This window comes from Budorcas taxicolor, chromosome X (genome assembly GCF_023091745.1).
Source record: "Budorcas taxicolor isolate Tak-1 chromosome X, Takin1.1, whole genome shotgun sequence".
Classification (NCBI taxonomy): domain Eukaryota; kingdom Metazoa; phylum Chordata; class Mammalia; order Artiodactyla; family Bovidae; genus Budorcas; species Budorcas taxicolor.
The window spans coordinates 128,835,765-128,853,656 of NC_068935.1; the positions used below are offsets into that span (position 1 = coordinate 128,835,765).

At 39.8% G+C, this 17,892-nt stretch overlaps 1 pseudogene; it reads left to right on the forward strand.

Annotated features, from left to right (window-relative positions):
* Positions 1-13,747: 13,747 nt before the first annotated feature.
* On the forward strand, positions 13,748-14,296 carry LOC128070060 (deoxyuridine 5'-triphosphate nucleotidohydrolase-like; annotated as a pseudogene).
* Positions 14,297-17,892: the final 3,596 nt, after the last annotated feature.

Genomic DNA, 17,892 nt, shown 5'->3' on the forward strand with positions numbered 1-17,892 from the left:
CTGCAGCAGTGTTTTTTTTTTTTTTTTTTTGGACCCATCTCATAAAGTAATAGAAACAAAATAAAAAATAAACAAATGGGACCTAAATAAACTAAGAAGTTTTTGCACAGCAAAGAAAACAAACAAAAAGGCAACCCTACTGAATGGGAGAAAATATTTGCACATGATATGACTGACAAGGGATTAATTTCCAAAATATACAAACAGGTCATGTAGCTCAAAATCAAAAAAAATAATAATAAATAAACAACCCAATCAAAAAATGGGCAAAAGTTCTAAATAGACATTTCTCCAAAGAAGACATACAGATGTCCAACAGGCACATGAAAAAGATGTTCAACATTGCTAATTGTTGGAGAAATTCAAACTGAAACTGCAATACAGTACAACTTCACACCAGTCAGAATGGTTATCATTAAAAAGTCTACAAATAATAAATGCTGGAAAGGGTGTGGAGAAAAGGGAATCCTCCTACAGTGTTGGTAGGAATATAAATTGGTGCAGCCACTATGGAGAACAGTATGGAGGTCCCTGAAAAAACTAAAAATAGAGTTACCATAAGATCCAGCAATCTCACTCCTGGGCATACATACAGAAAAGAGAAAAACTCTTAATTCGAAAAGATATATGCACCCAATGTTCATAGCAGCACTATTTACAATAGTTCAGATATGGAAACAATCTAAATGTCTATCAACAGATGAATGGATAAAGAAGATGTTGTATATATAGACAATGGAATACTAGTCGGCCATAAAAAATAAATAATGTCATTTGCAGCAACATGGATGGACCTAAAGGTTATCACACTAAGTGAAGTCAGACACAGAAAGACAAATATCGTATGATATCACTTTTATGTGGATCTAAAACAAATGATACAAATGAACTTATTTGCAAAACAGAAAGAAACTCACAGCATAGAAAACAAACTTATGGTTACTAAGATAAATTGGGAATTTGTGATTAACAGATACAGACTACTATATATAAAGTAGATAAACAAGGACTTACTGTATAATACAGAGAACTATACTGAATATCTTGTAATACCCTATAATAGAAACAAATCTGAAAAAGAACACACACACACACATATATATATATACTATTGTTCAGTCACCCAGTTGTGTCCAACTTTTTGCAACCCCACAGACTGCAGCATGCCAGGCCTCCCTATCCTTCACCATCTCCCGAACTTTGCCCAAGTTCATGTCCACTGCATTAGTGATGCCATCCAGCCATCTCATCCTCTAACACCCTCTTCTCCTGCCCTCAATCTTTACCAGCATCAGGGACTTTTCCAATGAATCAGCTGTTCACACCAGGTGACCAAAATACTGGAGCTTCAGCTTCAGCATCAGTCCTTCCAATGAGTATTCAGGGTTGATTTCCTTTAAGATTGACTGGTTTGATCTCCTTGCTGTCCAAGGGACTCTCAGGAGTCTTCTCCAGCACCAGAGTTCGAAGGCATCAATTCTTTGGCACTCTGCCTTCTTTACAGTCCAGCTCTCACAACAAGAGTACATGACCACTGGGAAGACCATAGCCTTGACTATATGGATCTTTGTAGGCCGAGTAATGTCTCTGCTTTTCAACACACTGTCTAGGTTTGTCAAAGCTTTCCTTCCAAAAAGTAATCATCTTCTGATTTCATGGCTGCATTCAGCCATTTCAAAGCCCAAGAAGAGGAAATCTGTCACCTCTTCCACCTTTTCGTCTTCTATTTGCCATGAAGTAATGGGGCTGGATCCCGTGATCTTAGTTTTTTTAATATTTAGTTTTAAGCCAGTTTTTTCACTCTCCTCCTTCACCCTCATCAAGAGGTTCTTTAGTTCCTCTTCGCTTTCTGCCATTAGAGTGGTATCATCCACATATCTGAGGTTGTTGATGTTTCTCTCACCTATCTTGATTCCAGCTTGTAACTCATCCAGCCTGGCATTTCTCATGATGTACTCAGCATATAGGTTAAGTAAACAGGGTGACAACAGACAACACTGTCATACTCCTTTCTCAATCCTGAACCAATGAGTTGTTCCATACAGGGTTCTAACTTAACTGTTGCTCCTTGAGCTGCATACAGGTTTCTCAGGAGACAGGAATGATGTCTGGTATTCCCATCTCTTTAAGAGTTTTCCACAGTTTGTTATAATCCATACAAAGGCTTGAGCATAGTTGATGAAACAGAGGTAGATGTTTTTCTGATTCAGATTTATATATACACACATATATATATCTGATTCACTTTGATATATACCCCAAACACTGTAAATCAACTATACTTCAATTAAAAAAAAACAAAAAACTTTCTCTTACAGAGAAACTTCCTGTGAGAAGAATACAAAACTTCTGTGGGATTCATTAGACCTGTGGGATTCATTACTGGGGACCACCCAGTGTCTTTTATTATATGAAATAAATGGGATGTAGCCTAAAAACAAACAAACAAAAAGTGCCAAAGCAAGGTAAACAAAAGATAAAAATCTACTACAGGTAACTCCTTTTAGGTGGTTTTCAAATCAAAAAGCTCAAAATTATGCCAGGTTATGAAAGTTTATAAAAATTTTAATGCAGATATATGGAAACAGCAATAATTTTTCTTAATCTTCCCATTACCTCTGATCTTCCCAATACCTTTGATTTATTGACAAAATGCAATAAATCTTAATGATACATGCAAATACACCAATCTAATGGTCCATTACAAAAGAAATGACTGACTGTTACCATTTGTTTCTAGCAATTTATATGATTTCTCACCTCCTGCTGGTAGAAAGTTCCAGAAGGCAGGGAACTCAATTTTTTTTTTTTTTAATAGCAAGGCAGATCAGAGGTAATGGGAAGATTAAGAAAAATTATTGCTGTTTCCATATATCTGCATTAAAATTTTTATAAACTTTCATAACCTGGTATAATTTTGAGCTTTTTGATTTGAAAACCACCTAAAAGGAGTTACCTGTAGTAGATTTTTACCTTTTGTTTACCTTGCTTTGGCACTTTTTGTTTGTTTGTTTTTAGGCTACATCCCATTTATTTCATATAATAAAAGACACTGGGTGGTCTCCAGTAATGAATCCCACAGGTCTAATGAATCCCACAGAAGTTTTGTATTCTTCTCACAGGAACTACCTTATGACCCAGCAATCCCACTGCTGGGCATACACACTGAGGAAACTAGAATTGAAAGAGACACATGTACCCCAATGTTCATCGCAGCGCTGTTTATAATAGCCAGGACATGGAAACAACCTAGATGTCCATCAGCAGATGAATGGATAAGAAAGCTGTGGTACATATACACAATGGAGTATTACTCAGCCATTAAAAAGAATTCATTTGATTCAGTTCTGATGAGATGGATGAAACTGGAGCCGATTATACAGAGTGAAGTAAGCCAGAAAGAAAAACACCAATACAGTATACTAACACATATATATGGAATTTAGAAAGATGGCAATGACGACCCTGTATGCAAGACAGGAAAAAAGACACAGCTGTGTATAACGGACTTTTGGACTCAGAGGGAGAGGGAGAGGGTGGGATGATTTGGGAGAATGGCATTCTATCATGTATACTATGATGTAAGAATTGAATCGCCAGTCTATGTCTGATGCAGGATACAGCATGCTTGGGGCTGGTGCATGGGGATGACCCACAGAGATGTTATGGGGAGGGCGGTGGGAGGGGGGTTCATGTTTGGGAACACATGTAAGAATTAAAGATTTAAAAAAATAATAATTAATTAATTAATTAAAAAAAATAAAAATTTAAAAATTAAAAAAAATAAAAAAAAAGATTTATTGCAAATTCTCTAATGGAATGACAATGCTAGAGAGATAGTCTGTTTAATACAATTAGAATGTAGGCTTCTGAGGTAAAATTACTACACATTTTTCTTGGAGGAGAAAAAAATGTATATCCTCTACCATGAAAATACCAGTGAGAAAGAAGGATCTATTCTGAATGCTTTTGTCCAATTTAATATTTTTCTATCATAACAAAGTTCTTATGAATTTCACATTAGCCAGTGATTTGTAAGGCAAGCATCTTCCAAAGTAAAAATTTTTTAAAGGTATAACACAGGATAATTAAGAACAGGAACATTTCTTTTATTCTTTGATGGAAAAGGCAGACGCTTTCTGGATGCAATTATCAGTGAAGGTCAATGATATGTCTCTAACAAGGAACTGCAGAACACGCATCTGAGCAATGCTTCTTTGTAGCAGATGAGAGTTGGAACTAGATACAAACTCCCAAGTGGGACAGAACCAGAGGCCTGCCCTTGTTTAGAGACACACAAAGATCTATCCCAGCTTAGAGGTTGGTTTTTGAGAATTTCTGGTGCCAAATTTAAATTTCACACCTCTTTTTCCCATTAATATTTGGAAGTATTGGTCAAATATCTCCTATCCCCAATGGAAGGACTCCCCAATGAACATTGCTCCCTTCTACTCCCTCAAACGACAGAACTATCCCATCACTCCTTGAACTGTTGTCACAGCTTTCATGGCACCCTGACTCACTCCAGAGAAATTATAATACCATATGGAAATTAGACTCAATACGGTTCTGCATCTGGAAGAACTTGGGGAATACCTTCCCAAGCTTGTAGTTTTATACTAATTTTTTAAATGAACCTAAGCATTTTGGAGACTTTATTTTTTTAATACAACACTAAATTAACATACTGAATGTTATGCATATATTCTATAGAAAGGTGAGATTAGTAAAAGGAAGAAAGAGAGCTAGATTTAAAAACCAGTGACTTTAATATGTATTTTAACAACATGAATAAGGTAAATCTTCCTACTAGCATCAGAAAGACATTCTGGAATATTTTTCAGAGATGAATTTTGGTTATTTGAAATTTAGTGATAGGATGGGTTTAGGTACAGTCAAATGGATCAATACAAATGGAGTATGGCTAACTCAGAATGCTACAACACCAGAGGAAAGAAAATATTCAAGAGAAATATGTAGTTTACTATACATTCAGAAGTTTAAAGTATTTTTTTGTTATACTTAAAATGCATATGGTGTACTATATTACAAATGAGGAAATAAAGTGTGAAATTAAGTGAACTACTGAGTGGTCAATCAGTTTAAGTACATCATATAGAACATTCATTAAATTGGTTGTATGTGTTACATATTCTAGACAGATCATCCGAGGATATATATACTTTGAAAACAGTCCTGAAGAGTGTAAAGCTATTGACACGTTGATGGATGCTTTCTGCAAATATTCTTCCAAATGGTATATCCGACTAGATGACACTGGTGAAGCCCGTGTCAGGTCCTTTCCTAACTACCCTCTTATCATTATGACCTAACCAATACAATCTCAAACCTTTCCCTCTCTGATCCTTCCATATGGCATATGGAAATCAGCATCCAGTTTGGGGATTTGTTTTATGTCTTTCTCATCCCCATCCCTACCCTCAGTCAGTTCAGTTCATTTGCTCAGTCGTGTCCGACTCTTTGCGACCCCATGAACCACAGCACGTCAGGCCTCCCTGTCCATCACCAACTCCCGGAGTACACTCAAACCCATGTCCACTGTGTCAGTGATGCCATCCAGCCATCTCATCCTCTGTCGTCCCCTTCTCCTCTTGCCCTCAGTCTTTCCCAGCATCAGGTTCTTTTCAAATGAGTCAGCTCTCCATATCAGGTGGCCAAAGTATTGGAGTTTCAGCTCCAACATCAGTCCCTCCAATGAACACCCAGGACTGATCTCCTTTAGAATGGACTAGTTGGATCTCCTTGCAGTCCAAGGGACTCTCAAGAGTTTTCTCCAACACCACAGTTCAAAAGCATCAATTCTTCGGTGCTCAGCTTTCTTTATAGTCCAACTCTCACATCCATACATGACTACTGGAAAAACCATAGCCTTGACTAGAGAGACCTTTGTTGACAAAGTAATGTCTCTGCTTTTCAATGTGCTGTCTAGGTTGGTCAGAACTTTCCTTCCAAGGAGCAAGCATCTTTTAATTTCATGGCTGCAATCACCATCTGCAGTGATTTTGGAGACCAGCAACATAAAGTCAGCCACTATTTCCACTGTTTCCACATCTATTTGCCATGAAGTGATGGGACCAGATGCCATGATCTTCGTTTTCTGAATGTTGAGCTTTAAGCCAACTTTTTCACTCTCCTCTTTCACTTTCATCAAGAGGCTCTTTAGTTCCTCTTCACTTTCTGCCATAAGGGTGGTGTCATCTGCATATCTGAGGTTATTGATATTTCTCCCGGCAATCTTGATTTCAGCTTGTGCTTCTTCCAGCCCAGTGTTTCTCATGATGTACATGAGTACATCATGAGAATAAGCAGGGTGACAATATACAGCCTTGACGTACTCCTTTTCCTATTTGGAACTAGTCTGTTGTTCCATGTCCAGTTCTAACTGTTGCTTCCTGACCTGTATACAGGTTTCTCAAGAGGCAGGTCAGGTGGTCTGGTATTCCCATCTCTCTCAGAATTTTCCACAGTTTATTGTGATTCACACAGTCAAAGGCTTTGGCATAGTCAATAATGCAGAAATAGATGTTTTTCTGGAACTCTCTTGCTTTTTCGATGATCCAGCAGATGTTGGCAATTTGATCTCTGGTTCAGCCCCAGTGCATATTCCCAAGTGCTTGTTTACTTGTTCATTTATGCATTTGTTTACCATTCTGTGGGCAACCTGAGATCGGCAGTTCATCTCAGCATCAATGCCTGAGACACGGTAAGCATTCAACAAATGTTTGATGACAGCAAAATTACGAACCTCAGTCATTTGTTAGTGGTGGGATCTTGCCTGGTAAATGGAAATCTGTCTCTTCATCTAAAAAGTAGGTATTCACTCAAGAAGGGAAGTTTGGCCTCACTTTTTGAAGGGAGTAGCATCAAAGTCAGTTGCCAAGCCAGGCTTCAACAGTATGTGAACTGTGAACTTTCAGATACACAAGCTGGATTTAGAAAAGGCAGAGGAACTAGAGAGCAAATTGCCAACATCTGTTGGATTATCAAAAAAGCAAGAGAGTTCCAGAAAAACATCTACTTCTGCTTTACTGATGACGCCAAAGCCTTTGACTGTGTAGATCACCACAAACTGTGGAAAATTCTGAAAGAGATGGGAATACCAGACCACCTCACCTGCCTCTTGAGAAACCTGTATACAGGTCAGGAAGCAACAATCAGAACTGGACATGGAACAACAGATTGGTTCCAAATCAGGAAAGGAGTGCATCAAGGCTGTATATTGTCACCCTGCTTATTTAACTTATATGCAGACTACATCATGCAAAAATGCCAGGCTGGATGAAGCACAAGCTGAAATCAAGATTGCCGGGAGAAATATTAATAACCTCTGTTACGCAGATGATACCACCCTTATGGCAGAAAGAGAAAAAGAACTAAAGAGCCTCTTGTTGAAAATGAAAGAGCAGAGTGAAAAAGCTGGCTTAAAGCTCAACATTCAGAAAACGAAGATCATGGCATCTGGTCCCATCACTTCATGGCAAATAGATGGGGAAACAATGGAAACAGTGACAGACTTTATTTTTCTGCAGCTTGTGACTGCAGCTATGAAATTAAAAGATGCTTGCTCCTTGGAAGAAAAGCTATGACCAACCTAGACAGCACATTAAAAAGCAGAGACATTACTTTGCCAACAAAAGTCCATCTAGTCAAAGCTATGGTTTTTCCAACAGTATGTATGGATGTGAGAGTTGGACTATAAAGAAAGCTGAGCACCGAAGAATTGATGCTTTTGAACTGTGGTGTTGGAGAAAACTCTTGAGAGTCCCTTGGACTGCAAGGAGATCCAACCAGTCCATCCTAAAAGAAATCAGTCCTGGGTGTTCATCGGAAGGACTTATGCTGAAGCTGAAACTCCAGTACTTTGGCCACCTGATTCGAAGAACTGACTCACTGGAAAAGACCCTGATGGGGGGAAAGATTGAAGGCAGGAGAAGAAGGGGACAACAGAGGATGAGATGGTTGGATGGTGTCACTGACCCGATGGACATGAGTTTGAGCAGGCTCTGAGAGTTGATGATGGATAGGGAAATCTGGCAGTCCATGGGGTCGCAAAGAGTCAGACACAACTGAGTGACTGAACTGAACTGAGCATCAAAGTGCCTACGGACACAATCTAAAATCATCAGTGTGATTTCCAGAAGTGGTCACTGCAGCCAAGATGAAGTATAATTAGTATAGTTCGCTGTCAACCCATCACTTCCCTTGATGTGGACTTTTACCTTAACATAAGTATGGTGCAGTGGTCAGTACATAGGCTCTGGAAGCCAGGCCCTCCCCTTTCGAGCTGGGGGCCCACAGGCAAGTCACTCAACTTCAGGTTCCATTTTTGTAAAATGAGAACAGTCATTTATATTGTTCTTCCAATGATCTTAGAAATGCTTGACCTAATTCTCAACATGTTCTCAGGAAATTTTAACAAAGCTCAAGATGGTGTACTTTCTTAAGCAGTCATTTCAGTCTGTCAACTCAACTGAGACCTCATGCTCATGTTGTTGTTCAGTCACTAAATCTTGTCTGACTCTGCGACCCCATGGACTGCAGCAAGCCAGGAAGAGCACATAGCCAACTCAAAATTGCAATTTTCTTGTTTTCATCTTATTAAACTATAAAGTCTGGCCTCTCATGCTGATTTTCTGTAAATACCTTTTTCATCAATTTTTTATGTTAAGATATAGTTCACATGCCATAATATTTACCATTTTCAAATGTAAAATTAAAAAAAACTTAAAGTGGGGATTAATAATACTTGCTTACATTAGCGTTATTTTAAAAAACAAATAAGCTTGTTAGACTATTTGATTTTTATTGCACTGTGATCATCATTATTTTTACCACTATTATTCTCATGATGAAATTTCAACCATTATCCTAGAAGAGAGATTGACTCAGTCCTCTCAAAGTCTATGACTAAATTTGAACTTGAAAGATAGAGCCTGACTCATAGGAACAGGATAATAATGAGACTATATTTTCACAGGAAAATCTGAGTTAGCAGCAAGAATCCTGTTTGTTAAAATTCAGATACAGATAAATAATGAGTATGGTTCAGGAATAACTGCAGAGTATCCATGGTTACAGAAAATGTTGCAACACCCACCTTGGGAGACGTGTCACTACATTTCTATAAATAGAGTAGAAATTGATTCATTTCCACCTTGATCATGTGTAAGATTCTAATCTTCTCAAGAATAAAGGAACTAGACTTGACGTAATAGGGGAATAGGTAATTCAATGGGTATAATGGGCCACATGTCTGAGGAAGGTCAACAAAGCAAAGGAGGAAGAATGTTTATGAGAGCAAATGGGGCTTCCTTGATCTCCAGTAGGCAAACGCGTGGGGGAAGACTGACCCTGAGAACCTGAACAACCTCAAGCTACTTAAGAGTTTCTCCTGACCACTCATTTCAGTTTTAGAAACAAAACAAAAAGACAGTTGGAAGATTTCTAATTAAACACAAGAGAAAAAAAGGATTTTTAAGGATGGCCATAAGGCCAGAAAGAATGAGAGTAGATGACAGCAACTGAGAGATGACCATAAAATTTTAAAAGCTGGGAAGTGGATGGCTAAGTGGTAAACGACTTAGCATAAACCTAAAATTTGAGTATTTACAAGGATTCAGAATCAGGTAGCATTGTCAACAAAAAAGCCAATCTGAGCTGCAGAATCCCAGGAATGCTCAGAAGTTGGCAGCACCAAGTACTTTTGAAGCTTGAGTGGCAAAAGGCTAAAAAATAACCATAGCTGAGGGAAGTAGTATAATACTAAAATGGAGGAATTAACTCAGAGTTATGACATCTCAGATAATGATATCTTCCCAATCTGTCTCCTACTAGGCTCTGAGAACATCAGCAGTTGCTCACTTAGTTCCCAGATAAGAGAAATACTGACATGTTTACTATTTGCTTAGTTACAGACATGAACATATGGGGATCTCCAAAGAAACACTGAGGCCCCCTCTTTGTCAAGTCCAATCAGTGTACAATTTCCACTAAACTAAGTTTTTCACTGTTTCACTCTTAGACAGACTGAGGCAGGAGACAGATGGGCCCCAGACTGAACAGTTTCTCCCCATGGACAGAAACTCCATAAAAGCAAGATGATGGAGGAGGCTGGGCCCTGCCCAGATAAGAGACAAAAGACCACATATTTCTCATTCTGTAAGTCAAGGAGAAGAATTATACGAAAAAGATCCTAATGACCCAGATAACCACCATGGTGTGATCACTCACCTAGAGACAGACATCCTGGAGTGTAAAGTCAAGTGCGCCTTAGGAAGCATCACTATGAACAAAGTTAGTGGGGGTGGCTTCTCTCATAGTTCAGTTGGTAAATAATCTGCTTGCAATGCAGGAAGCTTGGGTTCAATTCCTGGGTCAGGAAGATCCCCTGGAGAAGGAAATGGCAATCCACTCCAGCATTCTTGCCTGGAAAACCCCATGGACAGAGGAGCCTGGGGGGTTACAGTCCATGGGGTCACAAGAGTAGGACACGATTTAGTGACTAAACCACCACGAGTTGGGGTGATGGAATTCCAGCTGAGCTACTTCAGATCTGAAAAGATGATGCTGTGAAAGTGCTGCTGCGTTCAATATGCCAGCAAATTTGGAAAACTCAGCAGTGGCCACAGGACTGGAAAAGGTCAGTTTTCATTCCAATCCCAAAAAAGGGCAATGCCAAAGAATGTTCAAACTACCACACAGTTGCATTCATCTCACATGCTAGTAAAGTAATGCTCAAAATTCTCCAAGCCCGGCTTCAATAGTACGTGAACAGAGAACTTCCAGATGTACAAGCTGGATTCAGAAAAGGCAGAAGAATCAGAGATCAAATTGCCAACATCCATTGGATTATAGAAAAATCAAGAGAATTCCAGAAGAACATCTATTTCTGCTTTATTGATTATGCTAGAGCCTTTAACTGTTTGGATCACAACAAACTGTGGAAAATTCTTAAAGAGATGGGAATACCAGACCACCTTACCTGCTTTCTGAGAAACCTGTATGCAGGTCAAGAAGCAAGTTAGAACCGGACGTGGAACAACAGACTGGTTCAAAATTGGTAAAGGTTATTTAACTTATATGTGGAGTACATCTGTGAAATGCCGGGCTGGATGAAGCACAAGTTGGAATCAAGATTGCCGGGAGAAATATCAATAACCTCAGATATGCAGATGACACCACCCTTATGGGAGGATGTTAAGAGGAACTAAAGAGACTCTCGATGAAGGTGAAAGAGGAGAGTGAAAAGCTGGATGAAAAGTCAACATTCAGAAAACTAAGATCATGGCATCTGGTCCCACCATTTCATGGTAAATAGATGGGGAAACAATGGAAACAGTGACAGACTTTATTTTCTTGTGCTTCAAAATCACTGCAGATGGTGACTGAAGCCATGAATTAAAAGACACTTGCTCCTTTGAAGAAAAGCTATGACCAGTCTAGACAGCATATTAAAAAGCAGAGACATTATTTTGCCAACAAGGATTTGTATAGTCAAAGCTACGTTTTTCCAGTAGTCATGGATGGTTGTGAGAGTTGGACCAGAAAGAAAGCTGAGCTCTGAAGAACTGATGCTTTCAAAGTGTGGTGCTGGAGAAGACTCTTGAGAGTCCCTTGGACTGCAAGGAGATCAAACCAGTCAATCCTAAAGGAAATCAATCCTGAATATTCATTTGAAGGACTGATGCTCAAACTGAAGCTCCAATACTTTGGCCACCTAATGCAGAGAGCCAACTCATTGGAAAAGATCCTGATGCTGGGAAAGATGAAGGCAGGTGGAGTAGGGGATGACAAAGGATGAGATGGTTGGATGGCATCACTGACACAATGGACATGAGTTAGAGGAAGCTCTGGGAGATGGTGAAGGATAGGGAAGCCTGGCGTGCTGCGGTCTATTGTGTTGTGAAGAGTCAGACATGACTGAGTGATTCAACAAGTCAAGGAGAGCTCCCTGACTACACATGTGCAGAAAGGCTCCTTGGAGGTCAAAAAGGGAGGGTGCATCATCTGAAAGTAAGTAATGTCAACTTCCCATAAGACTCTTCACCAAAATCTATCTGGGCTAAGAGATGAGTATGCACACATGGGAGGATACTGAAATATGCCTAATATGGACTCAGAACCAGACAAATCAGAATGACTGGCCAAAGGAAACCTGGAAGGAATGCCCCATAAAAGTGATTCAAATCACCATGAAGGCACGACTCTCTCTGAGCCCACCCAAGTATGTATCTACACATACTGTACTCTTTTTCCTCCTAATAAACACTTTACTTGTTTCACTACTTTCCGTCTTCGTGGGAATTCTTTTCTGCAAAGCCAAAGAGCCAGGGCTATGTCACTGACCACTGGTATAGTCGCTAAGTCAGTGCCCTCACCACCTAGACTCGGCCTCAATCTCTAGCTAGGAACCGAAGCCCCACTTCAAGTCATTGCAGGCTGAGGTCACCTGAGATCAAGACCACCAAGAATTTCCATTTAAAGAAAATTTCTAACATGAAAGGCAAAGAATATATGGGGTGTGGGGAAGGAAACCAGAGAAAACAGAAACAATGCAGAGAGCAGAAGAAAACTAAACTTCACTGTAAGTAGTATTTTCAAATGATAAATGAGACTGCATCATCCAAGAAACAAGAAGGACATGCTATACAGAAAACAAACAACCCAAGAATATAAAGAGCTTTGAAAATTAAAATATAACAGAAAATAAGTCAATAGAGGAGTGGTAAGATAAAGCTGAAGAAATCTTATAGAATGTTTTGTCAGCTATGAAGTGGCACTTGCTATCTACCTCTACAAGGATTAAATCACATGCAGATGGAGCTGCTGATTTTCAACATCCCCTGAAAGGAGTTCAGGGTGAAGAAAAGAAATGAGGAACTCTGTGCTGGCTGAGGGAGTGGGGGGGAGGGGAGAAGGGAAATGGCAGAACAGGTTTTCAGATAGTTAGATATTTTCAGGTGCTGATTTTATGAGCCCAATTCTTGTATCTCCTCATATCTAGAAAAGCACCAAAATCCTTCCCGGCGACCAGTGAAGAAAAGCACTAAAATCTTTCCTGACTAGTGAAGGCTTCACAAGACTCATAGAAACCTTCTGGAAAAATATATGCTTGATTGCACATATTCCCCTTTCAACAAGATCACATATATACTGACTTCCCCCCACCCCCACCCCTGCCCCACCTCTTTGGAGCAATTTCTCAGAGCTATGTGAGATGTTCTCTCCCAGGCTGCGGTCCTCATTTTGCCTCAAATAAAACTCAACTAGCAACTTTAACGTTATGCATTTTTTTTAAGGTGACAGTAGAATAGACAGAAAAAGAAAGAAATGGAAAGTATTATAAGAAAATAAGAGTAAGAAATTCAGAGAATCAATCCATGAGGTTCAAGATTGAATTGTAAGGGTTCTAGAAAGAAAGACAAGAAAATGGACAGGAGGAAACAGTTAAAAATTTTTTTTAATTTCCCAGAACAGAATAAGGGGCCAACCCAGCACCATGCCCTTGCTAAGGTATTATTCTAAAATTTCAGAACACTGGGTATAAAGAGATTCTAAAGTCTTCCAAGAGAAAAAAACAGCTCACAAATAAAAGCAATAGATTAGCTAGAAGGAAATGGAGTGTTGCTATCAAACTTCCTTTAAAAAATAGTCTCAGAGAACTCATCCGCGCGCGCGCTCTCTCTTGTTCCCCCTGCTCCCTCTTGTGCCCACGTTCTACGCTGCCATGCCCTGCTCTCAAGAGGCACTAGTCGTCTCCCCCAGTAAGTGGCCCGGGCCACGGAGGCGGGAGATATGCGTCTCCTCTTTGCCCGGCTCTCGGAGCACACCACAGCCCCCACCAACGGGTCTGCGCGCGCCGCGGGCTACGACCTGTACAGTGCCTATGATTACACAGTACCACCGATGGAGAAAGTGCTTGTGAAAACTGACATTCAGATAGCCCTTCCTTCTGGGTGCTATGGAAGAGCGGCTCCTCGTTCTGGCTTGGCAGCAAAACACTTCATAGATGTAGAAGCTGGTGTCATAGATGAAGATTATAGAGGAAATGTTGGTGTTGTCCTGTTTAATTTTGGCAAAGAGAAGTTTGAAGTCAAAAAGGGTGATCGAATTGCACAGCTCATTTGTGAATGGATATTTTACCCAGAAATAGAGGAAGTTCAAATTTTAGATGACACTGAAAGGGGTTCAGGAGGCTTTGGTTCCACTGGAAGTAATTAAAACTTATGCCAAGAACAGGAAATGAGAATGTACTTTTTTCTTGAAAATAAAGACTTTGCTTAAAAAAAATAGTTTCAATATAGAACTTTAAATACAACCATATTATCAATGTTTTGAGGGTAGTTTAAAAATATTTTCATACATGTAGCATCTCAAATGAAACTATGTCTCGATGAAACTATGAGCCGTGCCATGTAGGCCACCCAAGATGGATGACTCATGGTCCAGAACATGGAGAGTTCTGACAAAACTGATCCACTGGAGATGGGAATGGCAAACCACTTCAATATTCTTGCATTGGGAATCTCATGAACAGTATGAAAAGGCAAAAAGGTATGACACTGAAAGATGAATGCCCAACATGCTACTGGAGATCAGTGGAGAAATAACTTCAGAAAGAACGACGAGATGGAGCCAAAGCGAAAAAAACACCCAGTTGTGGATATGACTGGTGATGAAAATAAATTCTGATGCTGTAAAAAACGATATTGCATAGGAACCTGGAATCTTAGGTCTATGAATCAAGGCAACTCAGAAGTGGTCAAACAGGAGATGGTAAGAGTGAACATCTACATTTCAGGAATCAGTGAACTAAAATGGATAGGAATGGGCAAATTTAATTCAGATGACCATTATATCTACTACTGTGGGCAAGAATCCCTTAGAAGAAATGGAGTAGCCATCATAGTCAACAAGAGTCCAAAATGCAGTACTTGGGTACAATTTCAAAAACGAGAGAATGATTTCTACTAGTTTCCAAGGCAAACCATTCAATATCACAGTAATCCAAGTCTGTGCCCCAACAAGTAATGCTGAAGAAGCTGAAGTTGAATGGTTCTATGAAGATCTACAAGACCTTCTAGAACTAACACCAAAAAATGATGTCCTTTTCATCACAGGGGACTGGAATGCAAACGTAGGAAGTCAAGAGATACCTGGAGTAACAGGCAAGTCTGGGCCTTGGAGTACAAAATGAAGCAGGGCAAAGGCCCTGCCAAGAGCACACACTGGTCATAGCAAACAACTTCTTCCAACAGCACAGGAGATGACTCTACATATGGACATCAACAAATGGTCAACACTGAAATCAGACTGATTATATTTGTTGAAGCTGAAGATGGAGAAGTGCTATACAGTCAATAAAAACAAGACCAAGAGCCGACTGTGGCTCAGTTCATGAATTCCTTAATGAACAATTCGGACTTAAATTGAAGAAAGTAGGGAAAACCACTAGACCATTCAGGTATGACCTAAATCAAATCCCTTACAATTATACAGTGGAAGTGACAAAAAGACTCAAGGAATTAGATATGATAGAGTGCCTGAAGAACTATGGACAGAGGTTCATGACATTGTACAGGAGGCAGGGATCAAGACCATCTCCAAGAAAAAGAAATGGAAGAAGGCAAAATGGTTGTCTGACGAGGCCTTACAAATAACCTGAGAAAAGAAGAGAGGCAAAAGGCAAAGGAGAAAAGGAAAGATATACCCATATGAATGCAGAGTTCCAAAGAATAGCAAGGAGAGGTAAGAAAACCTTCCTCAGTGATCAATGCAAAGAAATAGAGGAAAACAACAGAATGAGAAAGACAAGAGATCCCTTCAAGAAAATTAGAGATACCAAGGGAACATTTCACGCAAAGATGGGCACAATAAAGGACAGAAATGGTATGGACCTAACAGAAGCAGAAGATATCAAGAAGAGGTGGCAAGAATACACACAGAAGAACTATACAAAAAAGATCTTCATGACCCAGATAACCACAACGGTGTGATCACTCACCTACAGCCAGACATCCTGTAGTGAGAAGTCAAGTGGACCTTAAGAAGCATTACTACGAACAAAGCTAGTGGAGGTGATGGAATTCCAGTTGCGCTATTTCAAATGCTGAAAGATGATGCTGTGAAAGTGCTGCACTCAAAATGCCAGCAAATTTGGAAAACTCAGCAGTGGCCACAGGACTGGAAACGGTCAGTTTTCATTCCAATCCCTAAGAAGGGCAATGCCAAAGAATGTTCAAACTACCACACAATTTCACTCATCTCACACGGTAGCAAAGTAATCCTCAAAATTCTCCAAGCCAGGCTTCAACACTACATGAACCATGACCTTCCAGATGTTCAAGCTGGATTTAGAAAAGGCAGAGGAACTAGAGATCAAACTGCCAACATCTGTTTGATCATCGAAAAAAGCAAGAGAATACTAGAAAAACATCTACTTCTGCTTTATTGATTACACTAAAGCCTTTGACTGTGTAGATCACAAAAACTGTGAAAAATTCTTAAAGAGATAGGAATACCAGACCACCTTACCTGCCTCTTGAGAAATCTGTATGCAGGTCAAGAAGCAACAGTTAGAACGGGGCATGGAACAACAGCCTGGGTCCAAATAGGGAGAGGAGTATGTCAAGGCTGTATATTGTCACCCTGCTTATTTAATTTATACGCAGAGTACATCACACAAAATGCTGCGCTGGATGAAGCACAAGCTGGAATCAAGATTGCCGGGAGAAATATCAATAACCTCAGATATGCAGATGACACCACTCTTATGGCAGAAAGTAAACAGGAACTAAAGAGCCTCTTGATGAAAGTGAAAGAGGAGAGTGAAAAAGCTGGCTTAAAACTCAACATTCAGAAAACTAGGATCATGGCATCTGGTCCCATCACTTCATGGCAAATAGATGAGGAAACAATGGAAACAGTGACAAACTATTTTCTTGGGCTCCAAAATCACTGCAGATGGTGAGTGTAGCCATAAAATTAAAAGATGTTTGCTCCTTGGAAGAAAAGTTATGACCAACCTAGACAGCATATTAAAAAGCAGAGACATTAGTTCGCTGACAAAGGTCAGTCTAGTCAAGGCTATGGCTTTTCAAGTAGTCCTGTATGGATGTGAGATGAGAGTTGCACCATATAGAAAGCTGAGGGCCAAAGAATTGATGTTTTTGAACTGTGGTGTTGGAGAAAACTCTTGAGAGTCCCTTGGGCTACAAGGAGATCAAACCAGTCAACCCTAAAGGAAATCAGTCCTGCATATTCACTGAAACGACTGATGCTGAAATATTCACTGAAATGATTGAAGCTCAAATACTTTGGTCACCCGATGCGAAGAACGGACTCATTGGAAAAGATCCTGATGCTGGGAAAGATTGAAGGCAGGAGGAGAAGGGGATGACAGAGGATGAGATGGTTGGATGGCATCACCGACTCGATGGACATGAGTTTGAGCAAGCTCCAGGAGGTGATGATGGACAGGGAAGCCTGGCAAGCTGCAGTCCATGGGGTCACAGAGTCAGACATGACTGAGCAACTGAACAATAATAACAACTTGGTGTCATATACTCTCTGGGTTTGGACAAATGTATAATGATATGTATTCATCATTACAGTATGACACTCTTTTCACTGCCCTAAAAATTATCTGTGCTCTGCTTATTCATCTCTCCTTCACCCCCATCCCCACCAACAAGCACCTGGCAACCACTGATCTTTTTACTGTCTCCATATTTTGCCCTTTTAAGAATGTCACATAGTTGGAATCATATAGTATTGGTATATACTCATAAAAAATTAGAAAATAAATTAATCATCACAATTCCAGAAGACTGAGTCAATTGACATTGATATTTTGGTTTGAAAACTTAGAGC